The 18,496-nt window shown below is 46.3% G+C and overlaps 1 long non-coding RNA gene across 1 annotated transcript; it reads left to right on the top strand.

The window, feature by feature from the left end:
• Window positions 1-2,374: 2,374 nt before the first annotated feature.
• On the top strand, window positions 2,375-16,953 carry LOC148001209 (uncharacterized). The gene is made up of 5 exons (XR_015637696.1): window positions 2,375-2,513; window positions 4,568-4,798; window positions 7,183-7,747; window positions 8,394-8,485; window positions 16,094-16,953. It is a non-coding gene; the product is annotated as an uncharacterized LOC148001209 (long non-coding RNA).
• The last annotated feature ends 1,543 nt before the right edge of the window (window positions 16,954-18,496 follow it).

Here is an 18,496-nt window from a genome sequence, read left to right as displayed (position 1 = left end):
CATGGCCTCATGCATGCCAGACAAGCTCAAAAATGCCTTTGAGTTTCGCTTCCAATCTTGAAGCTATTGTCTCTGTTTACGATCCAGCCAGTTCCGTGGAAAACCGTTAAATGTTCTAAAGTCAGGCTTGAAGGTTTCATTTTGGAAATGTCCTTGTGACACGCTGTCCTGACTTGTTTTGCCTTTTATACTGCCTTTTATCTCCCGTGTATTCTTTTGGTGGCCTTGCCAAACTGTTGGGTAATATTGTTTCCTTCCACAAAGGTTGGCACATGAACCCTGGCTGTCTGATTAGGTGATTTCTTTTGGCCCAAGGGTGGAAAACAGATCCTATGAGCCTCAAGCAGATTCTTTTCCCCAGGAGCAATGGGGATCTCAGGAGACTCGGTTCTTATTTCTTCTGTATCTCTGGGTGATGGCCCAGAGATTCTGAGACTGATCGTTGCCTCCACCAGGACAGCACTTTCTAGAAAAGAGACCAACATGGCTGAAAGGGGAGAGTAAAAGAGACTCCTCCTGGTGACATCGTCTGATACTCTTGAAGCCAGAGAACCCTCAGAGTTTCTATGTATATTAAAACCCACTCATTCATTTAGTCCAGTCAGAAGAGGACTCCTGTCTGTGGGGTGACACAAATTAAATTGTCCTAAAACAGATGGCTTGGTGAAGATGCATGTCTAGCACACACCATGCACACGCATACATGTGGTACCAGTTACTTTTCTCACTGCATTGAACAGAAAAACCCTGCAGAAGCAATGTAAGGGATGGGGGAGGGGGAGCAGAAGCACGGGGGTGGGGTGGGGGGGCTTACTTTGGCTCTCGGTTTGAAGGTCCCATCATCCATTATTGAGAAGCCTGGCTGAGGGAACGTGAGGCAGCGGGTCACATTGTGTGTAGGCAGCCCGGAAACAGAGGGCGACGAAGGCCTGTGTTCAGTTCATTTTCTCCTTTTATTTAGTATGTCTTAGTCAGGGTTCCTATTGCTGTGATGAAGCACCATGACCAAAGCAACTTGGAGAAGAAAGGGTTTATTTGACTCACAGTTCTACAGAATAGGTCATCATCAAAAGCAGTGAGGGCAGGAACCTGGAAGCAGGAGGTGATGCAGAGGCCTCGGAGGGGTGCTGTTTACTGGTTTGCTCACCACGGCTTGCTCAGCCTGCTTCTTATAGGACCCAAAACCTGTCTAGGAATGGAGCCACCCATGATGGGCTGGGCCCTTCCCCGTCAATCTGTAATTAAGAAAATGGTGTACAGTTGGATCTTGGGGGGGCACTTTCTCAACCAAGGTTCTCTCTTTTCATATAAATATTTTGCATGCCAAGCTGACATAAGAGCAGCCATCACAGTATGGGACCACGGACAAATAAATGAAATGGTGCTTAGAGCTAGGGCGGGCCATTCCATCTCAACTAACTACATCTAGAAATCCCTTCTCCAAGACACCCAGAGCTCTGTCTCCTGCATGATTCTAGGTCCTGTTGATATTAACTGTCAGACTCCTGTACCAAAGTGTCTTGACTTCTTCCAGTCATAATTTCCCTTTTTCTTTGCTGTAGAGGTCTTTCCTACAAAGTGTAACCCTCCATAAAACTCCAGAGCATGGTACCTGCCCCCACTCCCATCCTTTTGGACAGGGTCTTCTGCATCTTAGGCTGGCCACTAGCTCAATGCATACCTGAGGAGGGGGAAGGAGGGAGGAAGGGAGGGAGGGAGGGAGGGAGAGAGAGAGAGAGAGAGAGAGAGAGAGAGAGAGAGAGAGAGAGCATAAAGTGCATAAACTCCTGGTGCAGCTGCTTCCTTTCCAACTGCTGGGGTTTCCGAGATGTACCACAGACCTGGTTCACATAGTACAGTACTTCAGATGGGCTGGGGATGGGGCTTGAAATGTCCAGTGCTCGCTCACTTGCCCTGTAACTCTTTTGATTCTCTGCCGAACCTAGAAAGCCCAAGAGCTCTACAAAACAAAACTCCCAACCTTAGAGCAGGGAGTGTGGGTGAATTTGTAGGATTTCCTTGTTTCGTTGTGGGACCGTTTTATTTTTGAAAACACAGAACACCTACTACAAATTTTGTTGAACATTTAAAAAATTTAAATACATCCTCTGAAGTAACTTTTGGGAAATATATAAACGGTTAAGTTGTAGCTAATCCCACCAGGAGAGAAAAAGACTACTATCACAATTTTTTGAGCCAAATTTGAAGCAAATTTTACTAAATACTGGTCAGGACAATGGATACTGGTCAGATCCATACCTGGGAAATGGCTGTGAAATACATTAGTCTGGTGTTTATAATGGCCTCAAGGCTACGTACTTCCCACCTTCGTCCTATCAGGGGCAAGCACACAGCCTAACACACTTCCCCATGTACCACACGCCTATATGTGATGATGTGCGCACATCCAGTGCAGTTGGAACAACCAACTTGGTTTACAAAAGTGAAAACACCTGGCTTGTTATCTCACAGGAGCAACAGCCCCAGCGTTCTCGGAAGTTAACTGTCCTTGGGTAAGTAGGGTTTACAGGCTAGAGGCATTTTTGTTTTATGGATCTCTTAAGCACAGTAATTAAAACTTGAAATATAACTTTAGCCTTCTCACTGGATTAAATATTAACTGAGTCAACCCAGACTCTAGACAGGCAATTGTGCCCAGGAGCTTCTGGAAGTTTCCTCCCCATTGCAGAGTATAACGTGTGGGTATTGCGCGACAACGGAGGCTGCCGTGGTGAGCAGTTTCTCTGGCAGCAGTTCTGCGCACACATTCTCTGCTCAGTGCAGGGCGGAGAGCCAAGGAGAGGCTCCGAGAGGTGACAGTTATGCACATTCGGAGGCCCTGACTATTTCCCGGCTGCTGGCTCAACCCCTGATAGCCAGAGGGAAATCTCTACTTTCAGCACGGGACACACCCCTTCTTACATTCAAACCTAAAACTCTCTTGAGCAGAAACTCACGGGGACTTTTTGTCCCAGGAAATGGAGGTTCTGCAGGGATGTTTTTCTCCTTTCAGGGGAGCATAAGAAGGTGGGCATGTTAGCGGTCCATGTTTCAGGAGGGAATTCAACTTTACAGAACCACCCAGAATCCAAGAGGAATGAGCCATGGTAACCTTAAATAGTGATGTAAGAAGCGAGGGTCCGGGGAGATGGGTCAGTGGGTAAAACCGCTTGCTGGTCAGTGGTGAGGATGAGAGTTTGAGCCTCACATCCCCACAACAAGTCAGTATTCCCACATGCCGGCCTCTGTGCGCATGCGTCCATTCACATGCAGACTGTGTTAATTCATAAAATGAGTGTTTTAAAGAGATGAAGGAAAGAGTCCGTTTTCCCACTGTGCCATGGGAGTTGGTCTGGATTAAATAGAGACACTTTGGCCGTGCCTTTAACCTTTTCCCTCCATTCTCTCTCTTCTATTTATAGCGTGACTCCTTCCGCACATGCCTGGCTCAGGTTTCTCTGCTCTGTTCGTTCCGGTTTGCTATTTTAAACACTTGGGGAGGTCGTCTGAGCTGCAGTCATGTGTCTCGGCAGCAAAAGTCACTCTGCTAAGAAAGGCACAACGCTCACTGAAGTGATGTCCAAATTAGAATTAAAAGGAAAGAATAGATTTTTTTCAAGTGTGTCTGTGGCTTATTCTTAGATGTGTTTTAGATCAGGAAGCACTTGTTTCTCAGAACTGATGCCATTTTGGACGTGATCTTGTCAAAGAGTTCCTTACATCACTAAAAGGAAATCCAGTTTCATGGACTATGAGTAAGTCAAGATCTTAAGTCTAAGTTTCCATTCTTAGTAGAGTAAAATGGTGCTGGACCAGAAGTTGCGAGGACTGCTATGTGCCCAGACCTTTAGTTTTATTATCAGCTCTGCAGTTCTTTTTGAAGATTTATTTATTTATTTCATGTATGTGAGTACACTGTTGCTTTATTCAGCCACACTGGAGGTTGGATCTCATCACAGATGACTGTGAGCCACTATGTGGTTGCAGGGAATCAGGACCTCTGGAAGAGCAGTCAGTGCTCTTAACCACTAAGTCATCTCTCCAGCCCTCCAATTTCTTTTCAATGATGATCTTAAAGAAAAAGATTACTAATAAATCTTATTCTTTCGAAATTATATACACGTGTATAATATATCTTGATCACTTCCTCCTCCCTCTTGCCTCTGCCAGCCTCTCTACACCCTATAAATCTCTTTCCTATATTTCTGACTTTTATGTTCCATAAGTTTGGCTCGACCTGTGTGTCTATGGATTTGCAACCATCCAGTGGTGCCTGGTGGGTACTGGATACTCCGCCTTCCCCTCCCAGAATCTGTCAATTGCTCACAGTTCAGCAGTAAGCAGTAAGGCCCCATCTGAAGTGGACTGGCAGTCAGGAAAGTCTTAGGTAGGCCCAGTGCTGGTGACTGAGGTGGTGTGGTCTCATGGTTGCCATGACTGTGAGGCTTATCCTACAGCTCTTACATCTCCCCTGTGCCCCTGTATACAATGATCTCGGGGTCTTAAGAGGTTGGTGGAAATGTCTTGTCCAGGGCTGACCCATCAGCTGCCCATCACTCATTCTCAGGTTTCTGGTATGTCTCTGCATTCACCTCTGTTCACGGTAAAGCAAGGCTTCTCTGATTGAGGAAAAAATTAAAGGAGAAGGAGGAGGAGGAGGAGGAGGAGGAAGAGGAGGAGGAGAAGAAGAAGAAGAAGAAGAAGAAGAAGAAGAAGAAGAAGAAGAAGAAGAAGAAGAAGAAGAAGAAGAAGACGGCGACGAAGACAACAGCGACGACGACCTGGGCTGTTGAGACAGGTCAGTAGGGAAAACCATTTGCTGCCCAAGCCTGATGACTTGAGTCTCTGGGACCCAGTGAAGAGGAAAGAGGACCCCGCAGAGCTGTCCTCTGACCTCCACACACATGCACTGTGGTGTGCACCCTGCCTCTGTAGTTGTAACAAAACCCACAAAAGCAAAAAAAAAAAAAAAAAAAAAAAGAAAGCCTGAGGGCTGGAGACAGCTCCGCAGGTGAGAGCCTTGTTCTTGCTGGGGACGCAGGTTGGGTTCCCAGCACCCACATGGTGGTTCACAACCACTATAGCTCCAGTTCTGGGGTGTATGAGACCCTTTTCCTGACGTCTGCAGACACCAGGCATACACATGGTATACTCCCATACATGCAGACGAGACACATAAAAATAATATTCTGAAAAGGGGATTGGAGACTCGATGGCATTTGGGATTGCTTGCATGCTTAGGTTTCGATCCTCATATGAACGTAAAGTATATTCCCAGATCTTCAGAGCAGGGTAACACTGTTGGGTTTCTATATCTGGATCTTTAATACCAAGGCAGTCTTCGTTCTAACACCATTGACTGACTTACCTGCTTTTCTACTGTCCGTGTTCCTTGTCTTCTTCTGAAAGCTCAAACTAGAACCCTGGCAAATGGGTACGGCAAGAAGGAGGAGGAGGAGGAGGAGGAGGAGGAGGAGGAGGAGGAGGAGGAGGAGGAGGAGGTGGGAGAGGAGGAGGAGGAAGAGGAAGGGGAGGAGAAGACGAAAGGAGAACCCATTTTTCTTTGTAGGGTCTCCCCTAGGATCTAAGATGTCATGGAGTTTTGACTGCGTTTAGAGTATGAGACATGAGTTCCCTCTTGTGGGGTGAGACAAAGATCAGTTTTCTTAAATGTTGAAATATTTTCTTGTACAGAAGGTTTTGCTCTGCTGTTTATGGATGAACTTTAGGGAGTACGTCTTGTGGCAACAGATCTAAATAAACTTTGGATTAATCACTTGTCCTACAATGTGTCTTTCTGAGCAAGGCCTTTACAAATGTTCATTCCTGTATGTGTGTATCCTTTGGTCATTTGAGGGAAAAGGTTTCCTGGGCAAGACAGAAATATTTTCCTACTTGAATGCCCTGACTGGTCTTGCCCAGCATTGGCAACCTCAAGTTGTCTGCTGGTAATCTTGTGTTCTCTCTCTCCTCTTGGTTCATTCCTGTATGTGTGTATCCTTTGGTCATTTGAGGGAAAAGGTTTCCTGGGCAAGACAGAAATATTTTCCTACTTGAATGCCCTGACTGGTCTTGCCCAGCATTGGCAACCTCAAGTTGTCTGCTGGCAATCTTGTGTTCTCTCTCTCCTCCTAGCTCATAAACTAGGGGGTGAGACCAGGCCCCAAATGAGTGAGTGAGGGTTTTGAGTCCTGGCTCCTTCTTGTGAAGGGTGGGCTGCCTGTGTAGCCATGTGCTGTGCTTGAATAGGGGCAGAGCAGCAGGAAGATGTTAGTATTCTTTCTAGGCTCTGTCCAACAGTTACCTAGCAACAGCCAGGTAGGCCTGGCTTGGTATAAAAGTTGCTGCTTGGACCTTCCTTGTTCTCTTATTCTCTCTGCCTTTTTCTTTCTCACTCCCTGACCCCATTTACCCTCTCTCCCCTCTCCCCTCCCCCATCTCTCTATCCACATGTATTCCTGACTGGCCTCTCTCTCTCTCTCTCTCTCTCTCTCTCTCTCTCTCTCTCTCTCCCTCTGTCTTTCCCTGCCTCTACTTCGTTCTCAATTCTCTTTCTCATGTCCTAAATAAACTGTATTCTTATACCTGTTGTATGGCTGGTACCTCCGGGGGAAGGATTGTCTTGGCATGGGCCCGCCGAGGCACCCCTCCCACCTCACCATACCTGGTTCTATCAAACATATCCTACCTTTCTTTTATAAAACACAACAGAAGGTGCTTTCGAGAGAACCCCGAGTTCAAACGAGAGTGACAGATTCTTTCTCCTTGGTCTTGGGCTTTCTACCAAAGCCAAGAGAGCCACTGCTTTCCTGGAAAAGAAAGGTTCATCTGCCGCTGCCCTCACAGACTCCTTTGAGCCACAGAGCGGGCCTCTGGCCAACTGCATCATCTGCCTCTCAGTCTTTCTAGGTACAAAAGTCCTTGTAATTCCTGCCTTTTATTAGCAGACCAGGACCTCTAGGCCTGGAAGTAAATCATGATCTTCAGATGTGGAGCTCGCAGCCTCGGCAGGGATGCGGCTGTGACTGCTGTGTTTCAGTTTAATTTTTCTTTTACAATCTCACCGCTGTCTTTTCCCATTTGCTGTTTTTCTTCATCGCCGTCCCTCTCAACAGCGCCTCCTACTGGATCGACTCTCATCTAAGTCCTCCATTTTCACTTTTCTGCCGTCTTCTCTGACAGCTGCTGAAACTTTGTTACCTCCTCTACACACAACAGGATTCTCCTATCAAAATATCTTTCATGGGGCTGGAAGACAGAGCTCAGTGGTTAAGAGTGCTTGCTGTATATACGCGAACACTCAAGTCTGGACACCTGCAACTCCAGCCCTCACAGCCATTGCATTCTGTAACATTCTTGCTAGCCGAGTCACTCCAGAGCTCAAGACCACTACAACAAACCTTTCTCCAAAAAAAAAAAAAAAGTAAGATTCCATTCATAACAGTAGCAAAATCACAGTTACAAAGTTACAAAGTAGCAGTGGAAATAATTTTATGGTTGGTGTCACCAAAATGTGAAGGACTGTATGTATTAAAGGGTTACAGCATTAGGAAAGTTAAGAACCACTGCCCGGTCTGTCTGTCTGTTGTTTCTCTGTCTCTTCCTTTTGTGCTGGTGTTGAGGAGGGAGGCTGTCAAGAACCGGAAGCTGCAAGGGCCCTGAGGAACATGGCTTCTCTCCTGATTGGACCTCCAGGTAACCTGAAGCTGGGTCCACATCCAGACTGCAGCTTCTGACCCTGCGCCAGGTAACCCAGCTAAACCACAAACAGATACCTGCCCGGGAGTCTCTGTAAAAAACAATGTGTATTATTTTAAGCTGCCGAGCTTGTGGCAAATGGCTTCCAGGAAGTAGGGGGCTGATGCTCACCTGTCCTTGAAGGAGGCTTGTAGGGGTGGCTTGGCTACAGTCAAGGAGGGCTCAGCTTGCTTCCACAGTGTCCTTCCTCTGCCAGAGTGCATTGTCCCTGGGTAGCAGTTCCCAGCCAGCGGCTACATTTCTCAGTGTCCCTTTTCATCTGAAAGGAGCCATTGATTGGTTCTCAAAAGCGAGAGGAGAGTGGAAGCCGCCTGGGATGTTTCCAATAGGAGGAAGTTAAAAAGTGCTGGTGTTTTCTCCACCCTCTTAGCCTGTCTGCCAGTTGGAAGCAAAAGGCCAAGACCCAAGAGCCCAAGCCAGAGGAGCCTTGGTGCTCCACTCATCACATAAACGGAGGTTACCCACTGACTGGGAACAGCCGGATGACATTTATCGGAGGGCAGAAAATCAACCAGCCAACCAACCAGCCAGCCAGCCAGCCAACTAACCTTCACGATGTTAAGCAATAGACTTCTTGGGTTCTATTTATTGTAGCAACTTATTCGTTTAACATTTTATCAATTTTCTTATTTCAGAAATGGAGATAAAGTTGCTGTCATCGAATGAAACGCTTGTCAAATTTTAAACTGTCGCGAATCAACAACAATGTCTTCACAGTGACTCCGAGGTAAGTAACTGGAGAAGGGATTCTTCGTTTTCTGGGTGCTGAAGCTACAGAGTGGTTATGAGTCGAGGTCAGTGTGGAGAGTAGCGATGGGGCTAAGCCTAAAGCTTTCTATCTTGTCCCGATTGTCTCTCCGTCCTGCCGACGCATCTAGGAGGGGGCAGAGGGAGGAACTTGTGGGAGGACATTCCTTTTGAACCTGGGAGTGAATGAGTGACTCAGGCCAACCCTTGGGCATTCAAACCAAACGCCTCTCTCTGCGTTGGCCTCTCACTGAGCTGCGGGCTTATGCAAAAGAAACGTAACTGTGCCATACATGTGTTTGGCTAAGAGACTAATGAGTATGTATTTTGAGGTGATTGTTAAAATGCCTTGTTTGTATAATGGAGTTTTTTTTTTCTCTCCTCCTTTTTGGTAGTGCCAAAGACAGGCCGTTTAACTACACATGTCAGAGAGATTCCCCATGTGCTTCTGTGAATCATTGGTCTTCTCTAGGTGGCCTATGCAAAGCCCAGTGGTATTTCTAAGGCAGTGTACAGACCTCCCCCAACTAGATGACAGTTCTTTCTTGGGGAAAAAAATGGCCTCCTAACCCAAAGGGACTAGAGTTTTCAATAGTAAGTGGGTGCTAAACCTGGCATGTAACTATAATGCTGTCACTTAAGATGCTGGGGCAGAAGGACTGGGAGCCTGAGACAGCATGGTAGTAGTGAGAGCTTGTTTCAAGAAGACCAGAACATCCAAGCAAAGCAATCCAAAACAATTAAATAAGAAAGGTATTCTTTAGGGCTTAAGTTTAGTAGCAGTGTTACTAGGTAGACCAGTACTAAGAACTTGGTGATACAGAATACAGTCCCTCCCACATAGAGAACCATAGAGAAGGAGAGAAAGGATTAAATGGAAGTGTGTGCTAAAAGATCAAAAGGACAATTATAAGCTGTGGTCAGAACATAACGGCATGGCATTTTATTACCAAAGGGAGTCTGAGAGGGCTAACGTCATGTTTTAAGTTTTAGTTACTGTACTTAAGAGATCTATAAAACAAAATACCTCTAACCTGTAAGCCTCCCTTGCCTAAGGGCTGTTTGTCGTTCCTGTACGATAACAAGCCAGGTGTTTTCACTTTTGTAAATGAGGTTGGTCGCCCCAGCTGCACAAGATGTGCTTGGTCACACGTAGGCTGGAAGTACATCATAATGTATACTTGCCCCTGATTGGATGAAGGCGGGAAGTGGGGGGTTTACCCAAACTAATGTAATTTGAAGCCATTCTCTGGGAACCTGAGTTATGAACCTAACCAGTGTCCATTGTCTTGGCCAGTATTTAATTTGGCTTAAAAATTGTGATAATGATCTTATTAGCTCTCATGAGATCAACAAGCCAAGAAGAATCAATCAATCAATCTATCAATCAATCTATCAATCAATCTATCTTTTTTTTTTTGAGATGTGATTTTTTTCTGTGCAGTGCTGGCTGGCTGAAACTAACTATGTAGACCAAGGTGGCCTTCAACTCAGAGATATCTGCCTGCCTCCCAAAGGCTGGCATTAAAGTTGTGTGCTACTGACAACCAGCCAAGAAGGGAGATTTTTATAGAGTGTACGGAACTTTTATTATGGTGATAGGAGCCTTATTTTGTATCCAAGAGATCAAGTCCTTTCATTTTTAAAAGCACCTATTAAAACCTCATATAAAGGGGCTGGAGAGATGGCTCAGTGGTTAAGACCACTGACTGTTGTTCTTCCAGTGGTCCTGAGTTCAATTCCTAGCAACCACATGGCGGCTGACATCTGGGAACTGATCCAGTCTTCTGGCATGCAGATGTACACGCAGATAGAGCACTTATATACATAAGATAAGCATATCTTTGTAAAAAAAAATCCCTTATGGAAAGACAGTATCTGATATTTGGTGTTTTTGTGCAGTAAGCTCGAAGTGTAAACTGTAGTGAGCTTTGAGAAGACTTCTCCAACTCAGCAGTGCACTGTCTGGGCTGAGACTTTTGAAATCTCGGTAGGATTACAATAAAGCTCTTTGGCCATGGAGGCTAATTAGACTAGTGGATGGGCAGGTAATAGGGCCCGTGACCTCAGCTGTCACAGAGCATTTTGTTATGTAGGCTGATGCTGTCCTGAAAGAGATGGCCACAGAACTTTCCACATCTCCTTGTTTTTAAGCACTCCAAGCGGGGTGCCCCCACTCAGCGCAACTGTAACTACTGAGTGCGCTCAGAGCCTTCTGGGTTCTAATGGGATTTGTGACTGTGGCTATCTATTTGAATGTCCGGTCGGGGAGCCATGAAAAGAATGCTTTAGGAGGGCGCCATCTTGTGGGATTTATGGTTATAGCATCGTGACTTAACTTGCCAGAATTAAGTTTTGAAACTTGGAATTGGACCAGTTTCAGCTGGATTCAGCAGATCCCACGGAAGTGAAGGAATTGCTCTGGGAAGGCAGATCCCGGGTAGATTCAAGGTCCGTTCGAACCTGCTCTCTCTTCAATATTTCCAGCTGGCTTTATACACGCATCAGGAAGATAGATTGATGCCCCAAACCACAGTTTCAAGTCAAATAGGTTTTCACGATGTGACTCAGCTACACAGAGATAAATCGTACAGGCTCCGGCCTCACTGGGCCGCAGCTGGGTGATGCAGCTGAGTGAGTAGGACTCCATAGTCAGCCGGCTCGAACCCAGTGCCTATACCCTGTGGCTGGGGCGGAGGAAACCAGGCAGGCTATGTTACCCCAGGAGTGGCTGTAGTGAGAATGTTCCCTGGGAAAAATGTGAACCCTTTAAAGAGTAACCTACATCCCTTAGTTCTATTCTCCCCAGATACACTGTTTTGAAAAGTCCCAACTTCCATTGCTTTCCTGAGGACAACGCACAAGCACATCCTCCCTCCGGATGGATGAGCTGAACTACTCGACAGGAGTCTAGGTTTTCAAGATGCATTGATTCCTGGTCCTCAAATCTGTGTGGTCCACTGAGGAAAGCTCTTGGGGTGAGAGAGATGGCTCCACAGTGAAAGAGCCCAAGAGCACTGGCTGCTCTTGCGGAGGACTGGGTTTGCTTCCTAACACCCACGCGACAGCTCCCATCCGGCTGTCACCAGTTCCAGAGCGCCAGATGCACACTTCTCTCCTCTTCAGACAACAGGCACGAATGAGGTGCACGTCCATACATCAGGCAACACACACACAGAGAGAGAGAGAGAGAGAGAGAGAGAGAGAGAGAGAGAGAGAGAGAGAGAGAAAATAAATAAATCTTTAAAGAAGAAAAAATATGACAGTAAGGTAAATTTGGATTAATGTGTTTTGAGTTCTTATAACAACATATTGTTGAAAATCCCCGAAAGATTCTTGAAGGAGTCTTGCTTTATTTGGGTCAAAGTCTTCCGAGACGTTCCCTCATCTGATTTGTTGTTTCAAAGAGTCAGTAATTTGAGATCCAAGCGCTTGACAAGTATTGCTTGAGGATCAAGGAAAATGCTCTTGACTTCCGTGTGCATAAAGACGTCAGATGTAATCACAGAAGGAGGTATTCAGGAGACGGGGTTGCAGCAGGGGCCACACACACACGCTCCTCTTAGAGCATTTACAGGAAACTGTATGTATTTCATAGCTGGAGCTTTGAACTCCGAAGCCAGTGACGTAGCAAACCCCGCTGACAGAGATAACAGGGTAAATGGAGCCTCCAGGCTCCGGAATGATTGGGATGGATTTCAGATCAGAAGATACTTAGCGATGGCTTGCCCAAAACCATGGGTTGCTTTCTGCCGTATCCTTACCCTTTGGTCTTTTGTACCAAGCAGAGTCTAGTTGGTGTGCCTGAAGGCCAGTTCATCATGAAGGAGAATATTTAAGTCAGTTTGCACTATTCAGTGCTAGTTTTGAAGAGCACTGTCCTGTTGGCAATTTTAAAGCGTTTTAAAGCAAACCAAACGAGTTATCTTTAAAACAACACGCACTCAGCTTAGTGATTGGGAGGGATGGATTTGGTAGTGCATCGATCGAGTATGGGTTTCGACTTGCGATTGACCAGGCCTAGTTCTGAGGTCACTTTTATTTGTGGAGTGACCTCTATCAAACTCCTTGACCTTTAGAGGCCTCTGTTTGAGTAATCAGGGACAATTCAGACCTTCGTGAGCATTTAATAAATATGAAATAGTTTATCACAGAGCAAGAATTAAGTAAATATTTACGATAAAAGTCAGAACAAAACACCTCTTCTATTTTACAGGCAGGAATTATGTGGTTAAAAAAATCTGTTAATGACAGACTATCGATTTAATAGTCATTGTTCATAGTATTGATTACTGTGGTCTTCACTGGGGACCAATGTCACCTGGGGTTGAGCATTGAGAACACAGAATTAAAAATTTAAAAACAATTTATTATATCAAGTGTGGTGGTGGGGAGTTACTGACCTAGGAAAGCACAGCACACTGAGGGTTGACCGGAGGGTTGGGGCGCTGTTTCCTGCTGCTGTGCTCTTATCCTACCAGCAGGTGGCGCTCCTCTGTCTGGCCCTTCAATACCCCTTCTTCCTCTCAGGGGGAATATCACTCACACATAGGAGTCACTGAGACAGTGTCGCTCAGGCGCTGCTTTCTTCCCCGAGAAAGCCTGTCTTCCGGAAGCTGGCGTTTCCCCCATAAATATAATTGACTGGCCCCGTTTTCTCACAGGCTCACCGGCGTCACTGCTACTTGTGATTCAGGACAATTTGTGGGAAAGAAGGACGCCATTTATTAAGCATTTTCAAATCATAAACTTTTGTTACATACCTTGGGGGACATCCTAAAAGCCCAACTAGAAAACACCTCAGAGTCATTTATTGCTGGCAGGGTACCTGCGTGCGCGCGTGCGCGCGTGTTAAGAAAGCAAAGTCACTTATTCACCAATCCCCATGCCTCACTGATTGAAGGCCGTTTGGGGAGAATTAACCCTGATGCTGGGTCTGGGGGAGATGGTGGGCAAGGCTGCTTCCTTCGCCACCATAAGATCTGAGTATGAATCCCCAGCACCCGTGTAAACACCCAGACGTGATTGCATCTTGTTACTACAGCATTTGGGAGCAGAGATGGGTGGATCCCGAGATTGGTAAGTGAAAGTCCCCAGCTAGGAGAATACAGATCTCCACTGTGAAAACCACGTGTGTTTATTATTTATTATTAGAACTATTCATTCAGGCATCCCACTGTTGAGGGCGATAGACCACAATGGTTGTCCTTATACCTCTTCAGCGCTCCCCCACCCCTGCTCTGCAGATCCATGGCTCTGTTTTTCCACTGTAAAACCTACTTTCTTTTTTGGCTTTTGGATTCTTTTTTCCTAAGCGATGAACTCTGTGAAAGGCAAGATCCAGATGGTTCACTATGAGACAGTCAACTAGCCGACCAGTTAATACATGTGGAATAAGTGTTCTTATCAGGAGTAAGTAAATATTCAGAGTAGAAAAACCCCTTAGTTTCATAATTACTATGAAAGCTAGCCTGAGTGTTTGGTAAGGAAAATAAATTTACCGAACATGGAACAATATTTCCAAGACATTTAACACAGGCATGAAATGCTTCAGTAAGTCCCATCTGGAGCCAGTGTCAGGCCTGAAGGAAACTGTTGATTTTTACAGCCTTGCAGTTTAAGGAAAAAGGTGCCAATCATACATTTTCTTTTTTTAAATGAATATTGTGAGTGGGCAGTAGTTTTCTCCAAGGTAATGTGCAAAAAGAAAGTCAGTGTAAGGACTGGGGCTGTAACTGGTGGCATATCACATGCCTCAACTGAGCAGGGCCTTGGAACCAGTCCCCTGTGCCACAAGGGATTAATTATGTCTGAAGCCTCCCCCAATCCGTTCTGTTTGTGTACTACTCGGGAAACTTTCAGCCAGAGAGAATTCAGATGCTCATGGATTTCCAGGCAGAGGACATGACGGTGTAATGCAACAATCTTGCCAGTAGGTGGCATCAGAAGCTTTTTGAGTTTAGAAAGCGTTCACAGCGTTAGTCTCAAAACATTAGACCAACTTCGATAGGAGATTTAGCATCTGATAAGCAAGAAGGAAGGAAAAAGACCAACCAACTGTCCCATAAGCAAAAGACAGATGGAAATACTGTTACCATTTCAGCTGACGGTGTACTGGAAAAGAAATGCACAGGGGGCAGCTAATTCAACGGAGCTTGGGTGCAGCCTGGGTGTTGAAAACCTATTCAGAAAGGACACAGGCGTGCAAAGTTCTGATCTAATAGGAGTAGGTTCATTTTGCGAAAAAGTCAAGAGCCGCTTGAACGAATAGCTTTAGGATAAACTGTGATGCCCGAAAATCACTAAATTGCTGTATTGAGATGTAGAAAATAATCTGGTTAACTTGAGACTTGGCTCATCTCTTTTTCTTGTCTTTTTGTTTCTCTCATCCCTCCCCCCTCCCTCCCTCCCTCCCCCCTCCCTCCCTCCCTCCCCCCCTCCCTACCCTCTGTGGGGTCTCATGTAGCCTAGGTTGGCCTTGATGTTGAAGTCTCTACATGGATGAGGATGACTTTGAGTTTTTGATCCCCCTGCCTTTTTTCCCTCCAACCTAGGGGATTACAGTGTATGTCACCACTTCTGCTTAATGTGGCATTGAGGGTTAGACATAGGGCTTTGTGTGTACTGGGTGGGCACCTTATCAACCGAACTGCATCCCAGTCTGGGTGAGTCTTAATATTTCAGTTGAATCTAATAGGTATCCTGAGTCTATTAGGGCAGGCCAAGCACTGGAAACCCATGGACTCTTCCTTCATCTTGTGTTTACCTTTAAGACCATTTTGTTTCCCTTCAGGGAGACCCTGCTTTTCCTCCATCACAGCCAGAGGACTCAGTCTAAGGGGTGTAGAACCAAGAGAGGAGTCAGTAGGCCCTCCAGCCTCTCTGCAAGTCCTCCTTGATGCAAAGATTTTGTCCAGTCTGGTGGTGACCAGAAAAGGAGCAGCTGGCACACTGTATGCTGTCGCCCTGCAACGGGCAACTACCATCCCTGTAGAGGTTTATCAGAACCTAGTTTTGGGACCCTTTGGGAAGAGGACTTAGTAGAGAGTACTGCTGTGCAGTCATAAGGGCCTGAGTTAGGACTGCCGACACGAACGCAGAAAGCTAGATGTGGTCATATGCATCCGTGGCCCCCATGTGGGGGTGGGGTGGGGTGGGAGGGGGTTCCGGAAGGAGTTAGGTGCAGTCCTCGAAGCCTCTTGGCTAGCAGTGTCATCGAGTCTGTGAATTCTAGGTTCAGTGAGGGGCCCTGTCCCAGAAAATAAGCCAAGAGTGACTGACGACTACTTTCCATGTGGACCTACGGTTTTCACACAAACACATTCGTGTGCACGCATGCCCACATGTACATGTACCTGCATGCACAGTGCACACGTACACAAACATGTGCATAAGCATGCAGTGCACACACACACACACACACACACACACACACACACACACACACACACATCTAGGCTTGGCTTAAAAGACTCGACCACTTATCCTGCCCGAATTTGACAGTCATGCCACGAGGCAGGTTCACGAGTAGTGGGGAGTTCGAAAAGTCACCTCCTTGGCACTTACATGGCCTGTCCTCTTTCCCCAGAAAGACTTGAGGTGTGGATGTTTGCCGGACAGCATCAAAGGAGGATGCCTAGGTACCTTCCCAGGAGCCAGGCGCTTGAGAAGGAACAGCGGGACCCTGAAGTATATCTTTGGAGATTCAGCAACCCTGGTATACACCGGAGGAAGAAACACTTACGCGCCTGCGATTTGGGAAGGGCTACGTCCCTGTGCTAAGTCTGGTTTTCCTCCGTGAGAGCCAGGAGGCAGAGTTCCTTGCTCTGAAAGTTGTTAAAACTGGTGGCAGAGCCTACAGAAAGCGCCTGTGATCACGTCTTGCACACCAGACACCCAATGTTTTGGTTGTTCCTTTCCCTGTTTCCTCTTTTTCCTTTTTTTTTTTTAAAGTGGGGATTAGTAGACAGCTCATGGCCACCACACCATATAGGGATTGTTCGCTACTGAAAGTACAGTATATCAGCCTGGTATCATGTGGTGGCAAGGGGAATGGGCTATCTCATGGTAAAGCAAAGGAGCAGCCCTAGACGTGCTAACGGTAGGGGCTTCACAGGCAGGCCCTGCAGGGAGAGGCTGCTTGTGTTTCTCATGCATTTCCTCATTCGTGGTGGTGTACTGTCCCTGCAAGCTGTGACTCTGAAAGGAACAGATTAAATGACACAGAAGGCTTCCCCGAGCCTTCTCCTGTCTCTGGGAGTCTCGGCCTGCTGGCTTGAAGGAGGCACTGTTTCTCTTCACATGCCACGGGCAATATGGCAATATGGGAGCATGGCTGCTTTTTGTTGCTGATGAAAATATTATGGCCTCGGTTCCCTGTAATCAATTTACTGCTTTATGGACCCAAAGTCCTCCAGAGAATTTAATAAATTCACATAATGTTTCTAAGTGCTGCATTGTGCATTTGGAGCGCTGATTTAGCTGACAAATGTGAAAAATTCGTGTAGCTAGACAACTCCCTAGTGATTAGACATGTGTGGGAGCTAGAGAGAGCATGTTGCTTGGGAGAAGGTCAGCATTTACATACGCCGAGAGCCTCCGCTCTTGATTGGCTTTGTGTCTTTCCGGCCCTGATGGATGGGACCATCTGACTAGACATTTGGGGGGCTTTACCCATCTCCAGTGGGGACGCACTTTTGGTTCTGTAACAGTTTGCAACTTACAGTCTGGGCAGACAGGGGGACACAGATGCCGGAGATGGGGGATCAATGACCGGGACCGACTGTTGGATTTAGATAATGCAGTGGTCACTGAATTATGGATGGTCAGTTCCGAAGACGCCAGGGGCTTCCAAGGGAACATTTCATAGTATAACATCACAGAGCCATCTGCTTAAAATGGGTTCACTTCCGCTTATATTGAATTTCCACCCGTCTCTAGCTCTCTCTCCCGCCCTAACTTCTTTCCAAAAGTAAATAGATTTACCAAAAATAATAAATGGTAAGATATGTTCATTAGTCAAAACAATCTCTCATCTCTGTTAATACACGCATAAGCATCATGGGGAGTTCTAATCAGCCGAGATCAGTTAGTATTTTATTTTATTTAATCTTTTTTGTGTGTTTAATGTTATTTCACAGAAACGATCATGCTATTGTTATTTCCCGAGATGGTCTGCAGGGCTGTGGCTCAAGTCGCCTGTTTGTATCGAGTTTCTGAACATTACCTTTAAGATGTTGGATTTCTGATTGGTACCTTTAAGATGTCGGTCGGGTGCTGCGCCCGCCGATCCAGACACTGCTCTTTTCAGAATCACCGAGAGCTCCGCCGCTGAGTTTTGCATCGTGAGTTTTGGTTTTTGGCTCAAGTGAGGATTTAAGATTTAATGTAAGTACTCAAAATGGGACAACTCGTTAGCAGGTAAACTGTGCCTGGGATTTCATAAGAGCTGGCACAGAGAGCAAGTCCACCTCTCTCCCCCTCTAGCGAGGGCGGCTCAGGTTTGGTCTCTGTGTGGTGCACCCTGTGTCCAATGGCTGGCAGGCTACGGACTCTCCCCTGCTGAGCCCATAGGGTTAGAACTGCCTGTGCTGTGGATCTGGCTGGTTCCAGCTGTCTTGCTTCTTAGAGGGAAAAATCCCTGCGTGGATTTGGGTGCCGTGAGGAATGGTGTTTGACCGTTTGGCACAGAGGGCACAAACGACCTGCCTAGAACCCGAATCTAGGTAGTGTCTGTGATAGGACAAATTCTGGGTCCCTGTGGTAGGATGAATTCTGGGACCCAAGTCCTCCATGCTTTTCCTATTAGGCAGGTGGTTCCTAACTCTTCTGAGTATGGGAGCTCTCTTTTTTTGTGCTACGAAGTTTAAGAACACTCGACGACGGTAATTTCGGTGATTAGAGGAAAGGACCTTTGTCATGACCACGATGTTCCGTATTTGTTCATGGGAAGAATGTACAGTAAAACCATAGGCCATCCCACGAGGCCACA

Source organism: Rattus norvegicus, chromosome 14 (assembly GCF_021556685.1).
Source record: "Rattus norvegicus strain SHRSP/BbbUtx chromosome 14, alternate assembly SHRSP_T2T, whole genome shotgun sequence".
NCBI classification, from domain to species: domain Eukaryota; kingdom Metazoa; phylum Chordata; class Mammalia; order Rodentia; family Muridae; genus Rattus; species Rattus norvegicus.
This window is presented reverse-complemented; position numbering and strand designations above follow the sequence as displayed.